The sequence below is a fragment of the Pteropus vampyrus genome, unplaced genomic scaffold (assembly GCF_000151845.1).
Source record: "Pteropus vampyrus isolate Shadow unplaced genomic scaffold, Pvam_2.0 Scaffold18, whole genome shotgun sequence".
Taxonomy (NCBI): Eukaryota; Metazoa; Chordata; class Mammalia; order Chiroptera; family Pteropodidae; genus Pteropus; species Pteropus vampyrus.
In genome coordinates, this window is record NW_011888799.1 from 11,595,899 (window position 1) to 11,608,678 (window position 12,780).

General features: G+C 34.0%; 1 protein-coding gene across 1 annotated transcript in view; it reads right to left on the reverse strand.

Annotated features, from left to right (window-relative positions):
• LOC105288533 (cysteine-rich secretory protein 3-like) overlaps positions 1-2,034 on the reverse strand; it is a 35,847-nt gene extending 33,813 nt beyond the window's left edge. The window contains exon 1 of the mRNA XM_011354807.2: positions 1,973-2,034. The gene's annotated coding sequence lies outside the window, so the exon portion shown is untranslated. The remainder of the gene's footprint in view (positions 1-1,972) is intronic.
• Between the last annotated feature and the right edge of the window lie 10,746 nt (positions 2,035-12,780).

Genomic DNA, 12,780 nt, shown 5'->3' on the forward strand with positions numbered 1-12,780 from the left:
AAAAAATGAAATCCTACCATTTGCGATGACTTAGAGGATGGACTTAGAGGTTATTATGCTGAGTGAAATAAGTTAGACAGAGAAAGATAAATACCATATGATTTCGCTTATATGTGGAATCTAAGGAACAAAAACCCAAACTAATTAAAAACAGATTCACAAATATAGAGGACAATCTGGTGATGGTCAGAGAGGAGAAAGGTTGGGGGGACTGGGAGAAAGTTTGGGGAGCTGGGAGAAAGAAGAGAAGGGTAAAGAAGTACAAATTAGTGGTTGATAGATGGTCACAGGGATGGGGAGCACAACATAGGGAATGCAGTTAGCATTAATATAATGGATAGGTGGAGAGCCAGAGGAGAGAAAGAGCAATCAGGGGGATCGTTTCATAAACTACATAAATGTCTAACCATTGTACTATATACTTGAAACTAATAACAAAATAAAATTTAAACTTAAAAAAAAAAAAAAAACCTCTGAGGCTGCTTCAATAACCTTAGAGCCTCGTCCATAATCTATCAAGGACATTCTATGTTCCTCTTTTCCCTGTTCTTCCCAATGCCCCAGTCCACTTAGTCATGGCACACAGTGCTTATTGATGCAGAACAATGAACAATTATAACCATGGAGATTTCTATAAGAATAATTACATGAAAATAATTTTCAATAATTTCTCAAGAGGAACTTCTTTTTCTAGCCAATTTTTTCAAGTCAACTATAAAGGACATACATGTGGAATTGCCTGCAATTTATACACTGTCCCTTAAATCTTTTCGTCTCCTAAAATTGCCACCTTTCCATCATGTCCCTGTTTCTATTGCCCACTCTTTATCTTTCTAGGCTGTAAGAAGAGAGTGACTGCAATGTCCTTGAGGTTTTCTGTGTGGAATTATATAGATAACCAAGTCATAGCCATTTTCATAGGGACACTCCAGAGTATTTGCTCAACTCTAGGTTTATTTTTCTCAACACACACACACATACAAGAAATAAAAGCAATATATGATTTAGCGAGTACTTTTTGTATGTGTATTTTATTCTTTTTTGTAAAGAGAAGGAAAAGAGATGGTATACAATTTATCTGGGTATATTAATATAGTTTCTCCTAATGATATACTCAAAATCAGCAAGGGTGCTTCATTTTTTTTTAAGTACATAGTTTTGTATTGTTTTTTGTTGTTTTGTTTTATTTCTTAAATATACCGAGTCAGAATCTCTGGAAATGGAGCTCAGATTTCAGCATTTTCAATAAGCCTCCCAAGTGATTCTTTCATTTTGAGAATTCTTTTAAAAGCCATATGCGTGTGTGGAGTCACTTGAAAAATTTTCTAAAGTTGGAAAGACCATCTAATTTTTGATACTTTGAAAGTGAAAGAGGACATTATTAAAAAAGTATTGCTAAGGATAACCTATGTGTATCAGGGACTTCCCAGACAAACCAAGAAATACTGTTATTCTCATAAGAGCTGAATACTAGGACTCATGTTTTGAATATGAAATCTAGGACAGAGTAAAAGTTTTGGAACGTATCATAGATGTCGGTTCCATATTATCCCTACTCATATACAATTAAAACTGCAGATCACTCCTCCAAGTTATTTCTAACTCCATCTCATCTTTCACATTTTCAGCACCACTGTTCTAGACCAAGTTCTCATCATTTATCTTTCAGATTATAAATCTGGCCTTGTATCTGCTCCTGTTCTCTCCATTTTTTTCTTTCTCTCATTCTTTCTTCCCAATCAATGCCAGAGTAATGATGCATAAATTATTGTTCTCTTATCATGCTTAAAATATGTAAATGTTTCTCCCTGATTTAAACCATGATAATGCACAGAATAAAGAATGGAATAATGCATACCATACCATTGATATAAATAATAAATGACATAATGGTAAAAAGAACAGAGTTCTTATTTAGCTAGTATGCACCGGTAGTTAAAAATGCTGGTTGGTAAATTGAACCTGCTCTTACCCTTTCAAGTGCCCCTTGCTCCACTGCAGAACCACCTGGCCCTTGCCTTCAGGACCTGCATGGACATTTCCACAATCTGGCCACAAACAAGGCTAAGCCTGGTACGGCAGCATTCTCCTGGACCCAGCTCCAATGCTATGGCATGAAAATGTTCTCTTAGGTCAGCGCTGGTGATGTACTGGTTATGAAATATTTTTAACATCCGGCCTTAGAATAAATAATTTTCTTTTCATGGTAAATAAAATTCCTCATGATTTGGCTTTTTTATACCTTATCTGTTCCATGGTCCAACTCCTCCTACTCTATGCTTCACTGCTCTGAAAAATGACATCTTCTCCCTTGTCTTCATGCTTTTGCACCTGCTTCCTGAACCACTCTTTCCCTACTTTCTTTCCTCCTAAACTCTTGCTTATTGTTTGTATCTAAGATTATTTAACATATATATTTTCATGATGGTCTTCCTTAGCTCCTTCCTAAGGCAGATCTGAGTACTTTTTCTATGCTCATATTTCATTTTGGACATATCTCTAAACTCAGTAATTTTTAAAGGTGGTCTTTTTATACATGTCCATTTCCCTTCTAAATGGTAACATACTTAACCCTGGAATATCATGTATATCTGTCCCCAGTCCTTAACACTTTCCTGCATGTATATATGGCAATATATATTGACTAACATATGACAAATAAAGAATAAATAATGAATAAAGGATGCTTATTTGAAAGAGTACATAAATGCAAAAAAAATAAGCTGGTTAAGATTAGTCAGAGAGGGGTTTCACAAATGTGATACATTTTGAGCTGAACTTTGGAGTAAAAGACCTGGAGCAACGAGACAAGGGCGATTGGTCCCAATGAGACCAATAACAAAAGCAAGCATAGGAAGAGAAATCAATACATAGGTGAGCAGAGAATGACAACTTTGGGTTAGTAAGTGAATAATACAGAAGGAAGAGAATTATTCCAACACATTTCATGTCAGTTTGAGGAGTTTGGAGCTATACTACTAGAACCAGTAAATCCAAAGCTTTATCTCCTCACAATAGCCTTGGGTTTGTAACAATTGGCAGTATATTCTTCCCTGGAACTTGGTTCCAACTCCACACAAAGTCACTATCTGTGTCCCAGAAAGATTTAAATCTATGTTAAGCATTAACCAATCTTCCTGTGCTCTTACTTCCCGGAGTTCATCCTGTTCTCTCAAAGATCAACTGATAGCTGCTTGGGCCTGATGGTTCATTGTCCCTTAAGCATGTGACTCTTTGTCAAATGCTAATCCCCCTTAAATTAAGGCCTGAGGAATAAAGAAATCCATTATTTAGTGATTTATGTGGTTGTTGCTATACCTGGCACTGGTTCCTTGGTTTTGGACATGTCACATTTTTACGTTTGTTTTAATAATATATTGGTGTTCAAAGGTCATCTATGACTCATAGAAGCCAGTCCTGTGACTGTAAAACTATATTTTTTGCCTCTCATTCAGAAAACACCTCATGTGCTTTTCATATGAAGCTTGTAGGTTAACTGCAGCTGTCTATTATTATTTTTACCTTTCTAAGGTTAATAATTATCCCTAGAATGCTCATAGCCACAGTGAAAACAATCTAGCCTTCACCAAGTTAAATAATAATAATAATAATAATAAAAAGCTTGGGATTTTGTTATTTCTTCCAAGTTACACGAAACTGAAAATGACCTGCATTCATTTTATTTTATCTTAAAAAAAAAGCAAACGTTTTTACAACATAGGGATCCCTGCCTAGGAATGGAAAACAAACTATAATTATAGATTTGTGCATACGAATAACTAGTGCTGATCCTTTTATGTGGTGTCAGATAATGTTATTTGCTCAAGTGATATTGTCTTTGGCAAATTTCTTTCTTATATGGGGTAAAAAAACTTTTCTTCTGCCTGCTGTAAAATTTTTTAACATACTACCCTCTAGTTTTCAATTATTTTCAATTCTGAGTTGGGTCTTCAGATATTTTTGGTTATGTATCCACGTGTTTCCACTGCCTAAAAAGTATCCCCTCCTCAGCCTAGGGAAACATTTGTAACTAGGATACTACTTTTTTTTTATTTTTTATTTTTGCCATAAGGCCAAGGTGCCACAGGAGAACCATCTATTTTTTTTTTATTGTTGTTGTTTTATATATATATATATATATATACAGTTGACATACAATATTATATTAGTTTCAGGTATATAATTTAGTGATTAGACATTTATATAACTTATGAAGTTATCACCCCAATAAGTCTAGTACCCATCTGACACCACTGATGTAGTTACTACAATATTATTGTCTATATTCTCTATGCTGTTCTTTACAAGTAGGATACTACTTTTCTATGCATGGCTCTCAAGATTAGTTCTGAGTCAATTTTCGACTTACCCATTGCTCCTCTTCATTTCATTGTCTAATGTGTTTTTTTGGACTTCCCTCTACCAGCTTCAAACTCAGAAGGGATCTCTTCTATTAATAGCACCTTGTGCTTCCCATAAAAATCACACTCCTCTTCCATGATGAAGCTCTAGCCACATAGGACTTTCTAACACTTCTCAAAGAAAGCTCATTCTCACTGTTGGGACTTCTTACTTTCTGCATTCTCTGCCTAAAGTGCTCTACCATGCACCCCCCACCCTCATAATTTCACAGATAGCTTCCTCATAGCTTTCCAAATTTAGCTGAAATATTATTCTTTAGAAAGGCCTTTCTTGACTCCCTTAGACTGTGCTACACGTATAGATTCAAAAAAATTTGTTGAATAAATGATTAGACAAATCTGATATCACACATGTCATATTTGAAGAAAAGAAAAGATATCGGAAGTACTAGAAATGTATAAATGATGAGAAGGCCAGAAGTAGATATTGACTGTCCATGTTCGTTTAGCATTTTACAGTTAACAAAGCAACTTGACATATATCATTTGAATTTTTGAATTCTGTTATGGAAAATTATTACAATCTCCATTTCACGAGAATGGAGGGTTAAAGAAGTTAAATAATATTTCAAGATCATGAAGCTAGTAAATAGGAGAAGTTGGAAGTTAAACTATATTCTTATGTCCAAATTTAATGTTTTGTCTTCTATAATTTGTTGGAGTCTCTGATTTAAATTTGATATTTGTCAGAATAGAGGTTCTAGGTGAAATATCAGCAATATTAAGTGAATGACAGTTATCGGAAGTTGAACACATTTGTGGACATACAAATACCTTTCCTGCTGCAGAAAAAAAAAAAAATATGTGAATTCTCTGTACTGGCTCTGGCTTACCCTCTTGCTAGTTGTATCACTAACTGCTAATTCTATGCTTTAGTTTTCTCTTCTACAAATGGGGATAATTCCACAGGGTGGTCGTGGGAATTAAAGTAGTTTATATATACGTAAAGCTTTAGAACATTGCCCATTGTGAAGTAATGCTTAATACATGAAAACTACTTTATGATTATGATCGTTGTTATTATTAGTATTATTTTACATGTTTACTAAAGACCTTTCTTCTAAAGATAATATTAAAAGCATAAAATATGTGACTTTTATTTGTAATTAATTTTTTGGGATTTCCATTATTAATTGTATGGAAGGAGGGATCTTTTTTATTTTTACTTTTTAGACCTTTGTTTGAATGTTTTTGACCCTTGACACTTTTATTCTGAGGTTCTAGCCAGCCCTATAAGGGAATTCCTAGAATGGATATATCTAACTTACCATGGATTTGATCTGCAGCTATAAGTTACAAAATAAGCCCTCACTGTGAAATACATCATAACTTAAGTAAAGCCATAATATTTCAATGATTGAAAGAACATTAAATATCACCTGATTTGTAACCCCGTTCCTTAGCCTTAGCATGGACAAACACATAGTCCTCCACGTCTTTTACAGTAAACACAGAGACCTAAAAAATTTCTTGTACTTGGAATTATCTGATACAATGTGGGTTTTGTAGCTCTTCATAACTTGTTTTAATGGAGGTATGTTTGCTCTTTTCTCTTCACATTGCTCCAAACTAGATCTTGCTCATAGATCATACTAATATGAAATTTATATTTTGCATATAAAGGTCCCCTTCAAGAGATTTGAGTCTTCTGGTAGATATCAGTGCTGTACTTAGTAAAGAGCTATCTTGGTCCATTTCCATGACTCAGCTCCATTTGCAAGAGAATTGCTAGAATTCCTGTTATGAAGGGCAGAGCTATTACTATATTTTCTTCAGTGACTTTGCACCCAGAAATTTATGCCTCACTCTCTGACCTTTCCTGAAATCTTTAATAAGATTGAATAAATAAGAAATCACACCTCCCATAAAAATTTCATCAACCCTTACTCTGATATAGTGGTTCTCCACTCTACCAGATCCAGTACTTCCTTTTTATCACAATTTTTTTTTACTCCTCCTTTACTATTCTGAAGAGAAATTCAAGAAATTATATAACCAAGGTTTCCCTTAGAGTATGCCAAGTCCTAAAAAAAATAATTTTTATGGGATCCCTTTCTATGTAAACCACTGTACCCACTTAGAATCAGTTTATAAATGCCATTCTGGGGGCTCAATGTCATTTGATCCAGTGGGAGCAATCTACCCAGCTGGCAGCCCAAATGGAACTAAGGCTTTGCAATGGAGCCTGAGACATCCTATAGATTCAATTATGATGAATTTGGGGGCATCTAGACCCCATGAACAGGGTAGAGGGTTAGAGAGCATACCATAGAGGAGTAACAGGTACTCAGACTCTACTTGTAGCATTGGAGTACACTTCTGGGGGACTTAGTATTTTCAAGGATGTTACTCCAAAGCACTGGAGCTCCTTGACACCCAGGTGCAGGGGTAGGGATCCTGCTTGCCCATATCTCATGACATTATTGAGGATAACTTAGGTCTACGCACAAATTTTTTAAGAGTGATAGTAATAACAGCCAAGTATAATGTAATAGGGAAATTTAATGAAAGAAATTAATAATAAATTATATATTTTTAATACAAAAATTTTGATGCACGACTCTGCCAGAAGACAATGAAATTATCATATTCTCGAAGCCTCTTTTAATATATTTGTATTTAAGAGAATAAGAATATCATAAGCTATTTGTACAAGAAGTACAGGGAAATGAAAGAACAGAGATATGGATACACACCAGGAAAAATAGGATTAAGATAGTTAATTAGGGACCAGACATATTTGTATATGATAAGAGAAAGAGGGAAATAACCTTAAACGAATTTGAGATTACATGGCAAGATAGATTAAAGACTGACAAATTAAAGAAATAGGAAGTAAGGTTTTCTTGTAAGTGAGCTCAGCATTATTTATAAATGCATCATTAAAAGAATTCCTTGTGATATGATCTGGGTCTTAGGGGACCACTGTGCTGTGGAGTAAAGAATTTTAAGTCCTCTTTTTATTTCTGGACCTCCTGGGGTCCACAGTACTGTCCGAAGGGTGCTCAAACCTGGACCAATATTCATGTAGTCCCCAGAACTTGGCTTGCTCTTCAACCTTCTATATATGGAGTGGAATTGATGAAAGATCACAATAGTTTACATCCCTTATCTTGATATATCAGCACATGGCGAGATATACTTTCCACCTCTAGTATTTAAAATAACCTTGGAGATCATATTCTTGCAGAGGTGATGGGGACTATAGGATAGGTTGGAAAAATAAACAGTAATTCAAGAGGCTATGGAGAAATTGTGTGATACACTGCTTGGGTTGGTGTCCAAATGAGATTGAATGTGATGGCTGACTCCAAAAAGACTGCCTGTGTTATGTGACAAGGTAGTTGGCAAGAGCTGATGACTTCAAAGTCAAGATAGTATGGGGCAAAGTTATAAATATCTCCCATTTTTTTTGCTTAATCTGTCCCTGTGTGGACAGTAAAAATCAGAGATTCAGTAAAGGAATGCCCAACTCAGTGTTAGTCTACTAAATTACTTCATATTTTGCTTTTAAACCCTGAGCTTTTCTGGGAACTGTTTAATTAGAAGCATGTTATTAGTGTATAATATTCATTGCACATTTGAAAAAGAATATGCATTATTTTTTATAATCAGAAAACGTTTTTTGTTTATATAATTTGCTTTTACCCAAATGAAAATATCTTAAGAACCAGTGATGGAGCACAAAAGAGAAATTAATTTTTTTTTTAGTCTTCAGGATATGATTATCCTCATGACATTCATTATCTGTTTATTGAATAAGTATAATTTCTAGTTATTGACAATTCTGTAGAAAAATGAATAAGATAAAGAGGGTAGTTTATGTCTGTCAATCTAAATATCTGGACAAATAATTCCACCCCCGCTTTTTTTTCTATTTAGGACTAATATGGCCCTAGTCTCATTCTTGTTTCACATGTTGAGGTTGTCCTTCAGCCTGAAAGCCTTGTGATTCTTTGGATGACAATCATCAATTATTGACCATGTATTACAGTTTGTCATATTCTTACAAAAAAAAAAAATCAGTTTTATAAATCCTTTTGTTTTTTTCTCATGTGTTAGTGAATCCAGAGGAATTTTACATGTGTCCAAGTTAGATATGTCCACTCTAAATAATTACTTGTATTATTTCTGTAATTATTTGTTTCTGTTGAGATAGAAATAAGGAAGGCACAAACATCTATAATTGTAGGTAAGCTGCATTTCTGCAGACTAAAATATTGATTCAAATTATGGAATTGACATTATACCACTTAGCTCATTCCAGCCTTGGGTTTATAAGGTAAATCAAACAGAAAAAAAAAAAAGGAAAGAGGAGCAAATGACATTTCCTTGTCTAGCATAACCGTGTTTTCAGATGTGGGTAATATCACGGTCCTGTAAACACATTGTGCAAGTACTTAAACAGTGTGGTTGATTCAGGAAACAACAGAGCATTTTTTATTAGTTCTACTTGGATTCTTCTGATGCTATCTCCATAGCTAAGAAATGGAATAAAATAACCCCAGCATAAATGACTTTATGTGTATGTATTGCTATGATTATAGTGTAATGGATCTATGTATCAAGAGTTTGGAATACAAACTAAGAAACAATTGCTTATATTATTATAAACTACTGCAGGAATTTGTTCCAAAACACCACTGAGTGCTTCTTAACATATTCACAACTCAAATATTGAAAAGCTAGGAATAAATGCTCTGACTTCATTGGTAGTCATACTATTCAAGTTTCCTAGATATTGTATGTTGTTTCCACTGACATCTTTGCTCTTATCTGCAGTATTCCAATATATCCGATAAAGTTTGGTTCACCTTCTCAGCATGATCATTCTCCCTGAGTGGGGTAAAGGATAAATGGAATTTTGTCCAGAATATTTTATGCAGAACACGAATTCTAGATCACATTCCTTCAAGGAATTTCTGTCTTGTTGGCAAGATTTTCTGCTAAGTCTCACTTTCAGATTTTAATTTCTCAGTCCTCTTAAATCTCTCTAATCAAGACTATATTAGCTCTCATGTTCTTGCCTACCTAGGAAACTACAATCATAAATTTCTCAGGACCACAGAAAAGTACTCTTAGGGGAAATTCATTAATACCATTGGATATTTTAACACTCTTCAAAGAAATTAAGTAGCAATGGTTTATGTCAGTTTTCGGGATTAGTTTGAATTTCTCAGGAGACTTTCACCTTTTCCTCTGCAAAGAATTACGCGTTTTCTCTGATTGCAACTTTTAGGTCAATTCTATTAACAGTACTTTCTTCAATCCTTTGCTTTATTACAAATACAATTTGAGAGAGGAACACAATGTTTTCTTTAGTTTGTTCCTCTTGAAAGTTCTCTATAGATTTGCAGTCTCCTCACTAAGCACTAAGTCACAGACCATTCTGTTTGCTAGTTTTTTCTCTATCATCCCAGTCATTTCTGCATCTAAATCTTTAAAGCTAAATAAGTGTTTTGTTGACATTCACTAATACACATGTGAGTATATAACATGTACAAATCAGATCAGTTCGTGTCATTTACAGTGGTGTTTTTCTAACGTCAAACATAACTGGGTTACGTGAATAGTTTTAAGGGAAATGTGGGCCCAGTTAGTTTTATGAGAATTTTCTAATTCCATGTGTGTACTCTTTCCTAAAAATGATCTTTGTAAGTATGTATCTACAGTTTCTTGCCGATTCGTGTCGATTGAAATTTTGTGCTGATTTTCCTTTCCTAACTTTCCATTTACAATTGTACGCTTCCCCTTAAAGGAAAAGCACCTCTTGTACATTTTAAATGGTGAGTTGCTTCAAGATGTAGAACCTCTAAGACCTTAATAAAAGGACAATCTGAATTTTAGGTAACAAGGGAAGCCTCCTTTAATTAAGGCACCCAAACCCTCTATAAGTGTTTTACTATGTCCCTGTCATATGCATATTCTGTTAAGAGTGAGCTATGGAATTAGCAACAGATATTTAGGCTGAGTTGCAGTGTTCTGAATTCTGATATATTGTGGAGTCAAATGATAATTAATTAATTATCAAATAAATAGTTTTGCAACTTCTGTCTTTCAGTTATTGTCAAATAATGTGTTGCTCTTGAAGGAGAGTCCTCTAAGAACAATGAAAGAAAGTTTTGGTAAGAAATGCTGAAATTAGGTGAAAAACATAACAAATCTAGTTTTATCTACTCATCTACGTAGTGGTCTAAGAATTATATATAAAACATTTATTAAAAAGCCTGCTGTGAATTGCCAATTTGCAGTGAATTTTCCCCAACTCCATTTTTACTACTTTCAGGAGGAAGAGCTCTGTGGGCAGACTCTTGTTATCTGGTGTTTCACTTGCTGTTCTGCATGGTTTCAATGAGGAAGAGGTGAAAAATTCTATATTTAAATCTTTGATTAAAGGAGAAACATATGGAGGCAGAGTTTTATATTTTCTCAATACTCAAGTATTAAATATTGTAAATATTGTAGGAAAATTCTACATTTTTAAAAACCTTGGGCAAAATTTCTTGCCAATAGTTATATGGTCATGTGAAAAAAAAAGTTAACTTAAAGGAGCCTAGTCTGTGTTTTTTTTTGAACAAAAATACATTTTTCCACAGATAATGGAAGCCTCTATTCTCAGAAATTATAATGTACCAGTAATTTATGTGTGGTAGAAATTTTTCCCCAGAATAAAACATTTAATCCTTCTTTCAATAGATCCATACAAACAAAAATGATGATTAATTTTTAACAAAACTAATAGCAAAGTATTGGAAAATCAAAGTATGCATATCTAAGAATAGAGCTTCTTGATTCTTTTTGTCACTATGCCTCTGAAGTACTTTCTGAATCATTGGTCCAGCCCTGCCTGAATGCAGAAAAGATACCCTGGAATGGTACTTCTTAACAGTTAGAGCAACAAATGTAAAAAGACTCCATTACTCAACTCTAGACAAGATGCTCATTCCCTCTCTGCTTAAGGTTTTTTATTAGTAAAGCGAGATAACTCTACCTTGAAGCATTGTTCTAAAGATTAAATGACATATATTTGTAAAGTACTTCATCTGGGGTTTAAAGTAAGTGTTCAATAAATGGAATCTCTTTTATGAAATGAAAACAGCCCATGTAAAAAGGAAGAACAATTATAATTTGTTATTAGTTGATGCATTTAGTAAAAACTTATTGAGCTCTTATAATGTGCCAGACAATTTTTGTGTTGCAGGTGCCATAATGAATAAGATATACTCCTTGTTTTTGACAAGTATAGTGTGGAATATATGCAAAAAAAAAAAGTTAAAAAAATAGAGTTAGTGTACTGCAAGATATCACTTAAACCGATATTTACTGAACAAATTTGCCCTTGCTCTACCTATGGCTACAAAATTATGAAAACTGAACTATACCTTCAAAATAGCATGTAGAAGACAAAGAAAGAATACAGATGTCAAAACTTCTGTTGTGATGTTTTGGCCTGTTTCATTTCTAAGAAACAGGATGCATTATAATTTTAATGGTTCGAGTGGGCTATTAAAATTAAAATAGCTAGAGCTCAAGCAGAGTTTGCTTCAGTCTATTTCAGAGCACATCCAACCAAAGCATTGCTAAGGATGTTGAAAGACTGCAGATGAACAAAGGGCTTGATATATTTTATGGCAGTCTCCTAAATCTGTTTAATATTTATGGTTTCCTGTAAATACTTCCTTTTTTCTCCAAAGAAACTCTAATCTTATGAAAATATTCTTAACCTTAAGAGTAGTAGTACAGATAAACCATTCTCCTATTATTAATAATGTATGTATGTATGTATTTAGAACACTGTGGTGAGCACTTTAGAAAGATTATCTCCTGTGGTCTTCACACACACACACACACACACACACACACACACACACACACACACACCTCTAGGATATCTTAATAACATTTACATTTCGTAGACAAGAAATGAAGAATGTATATATCTTCCATCTGATAAAATATGCATAATATTTATAATCAACTTCTTTTGACTTTCAGTAATGACTTCCCAATGGTTACATAGGAATTTTTTTGTTTTTCTCTAATAATTGATTATCCTGTATTCTGGTTGGCTAGCTTCCTTTTCTGTTGCATACTATGCTCGATGGAATATTCCGTTTCTTTTGCCAGGAAAGAAACTTTCTGGTTGTGAGAGTGTAGTTCCTGTTTTGTACACCCTGGACATTGTTACAGTTCTGGCTTCATTCTGCATCATACTGAAAAGAAACTTCCTGATTGTGAGAACGCAGTTCCTGTTATGTAGCCCAGTGGACACTGTCACATTTCTGCTCTTATTGTGTAGTTTATTTTTTACCATTTATCTTCATATATCATTTCCTTTACACTCTCAATTAAAAAACTC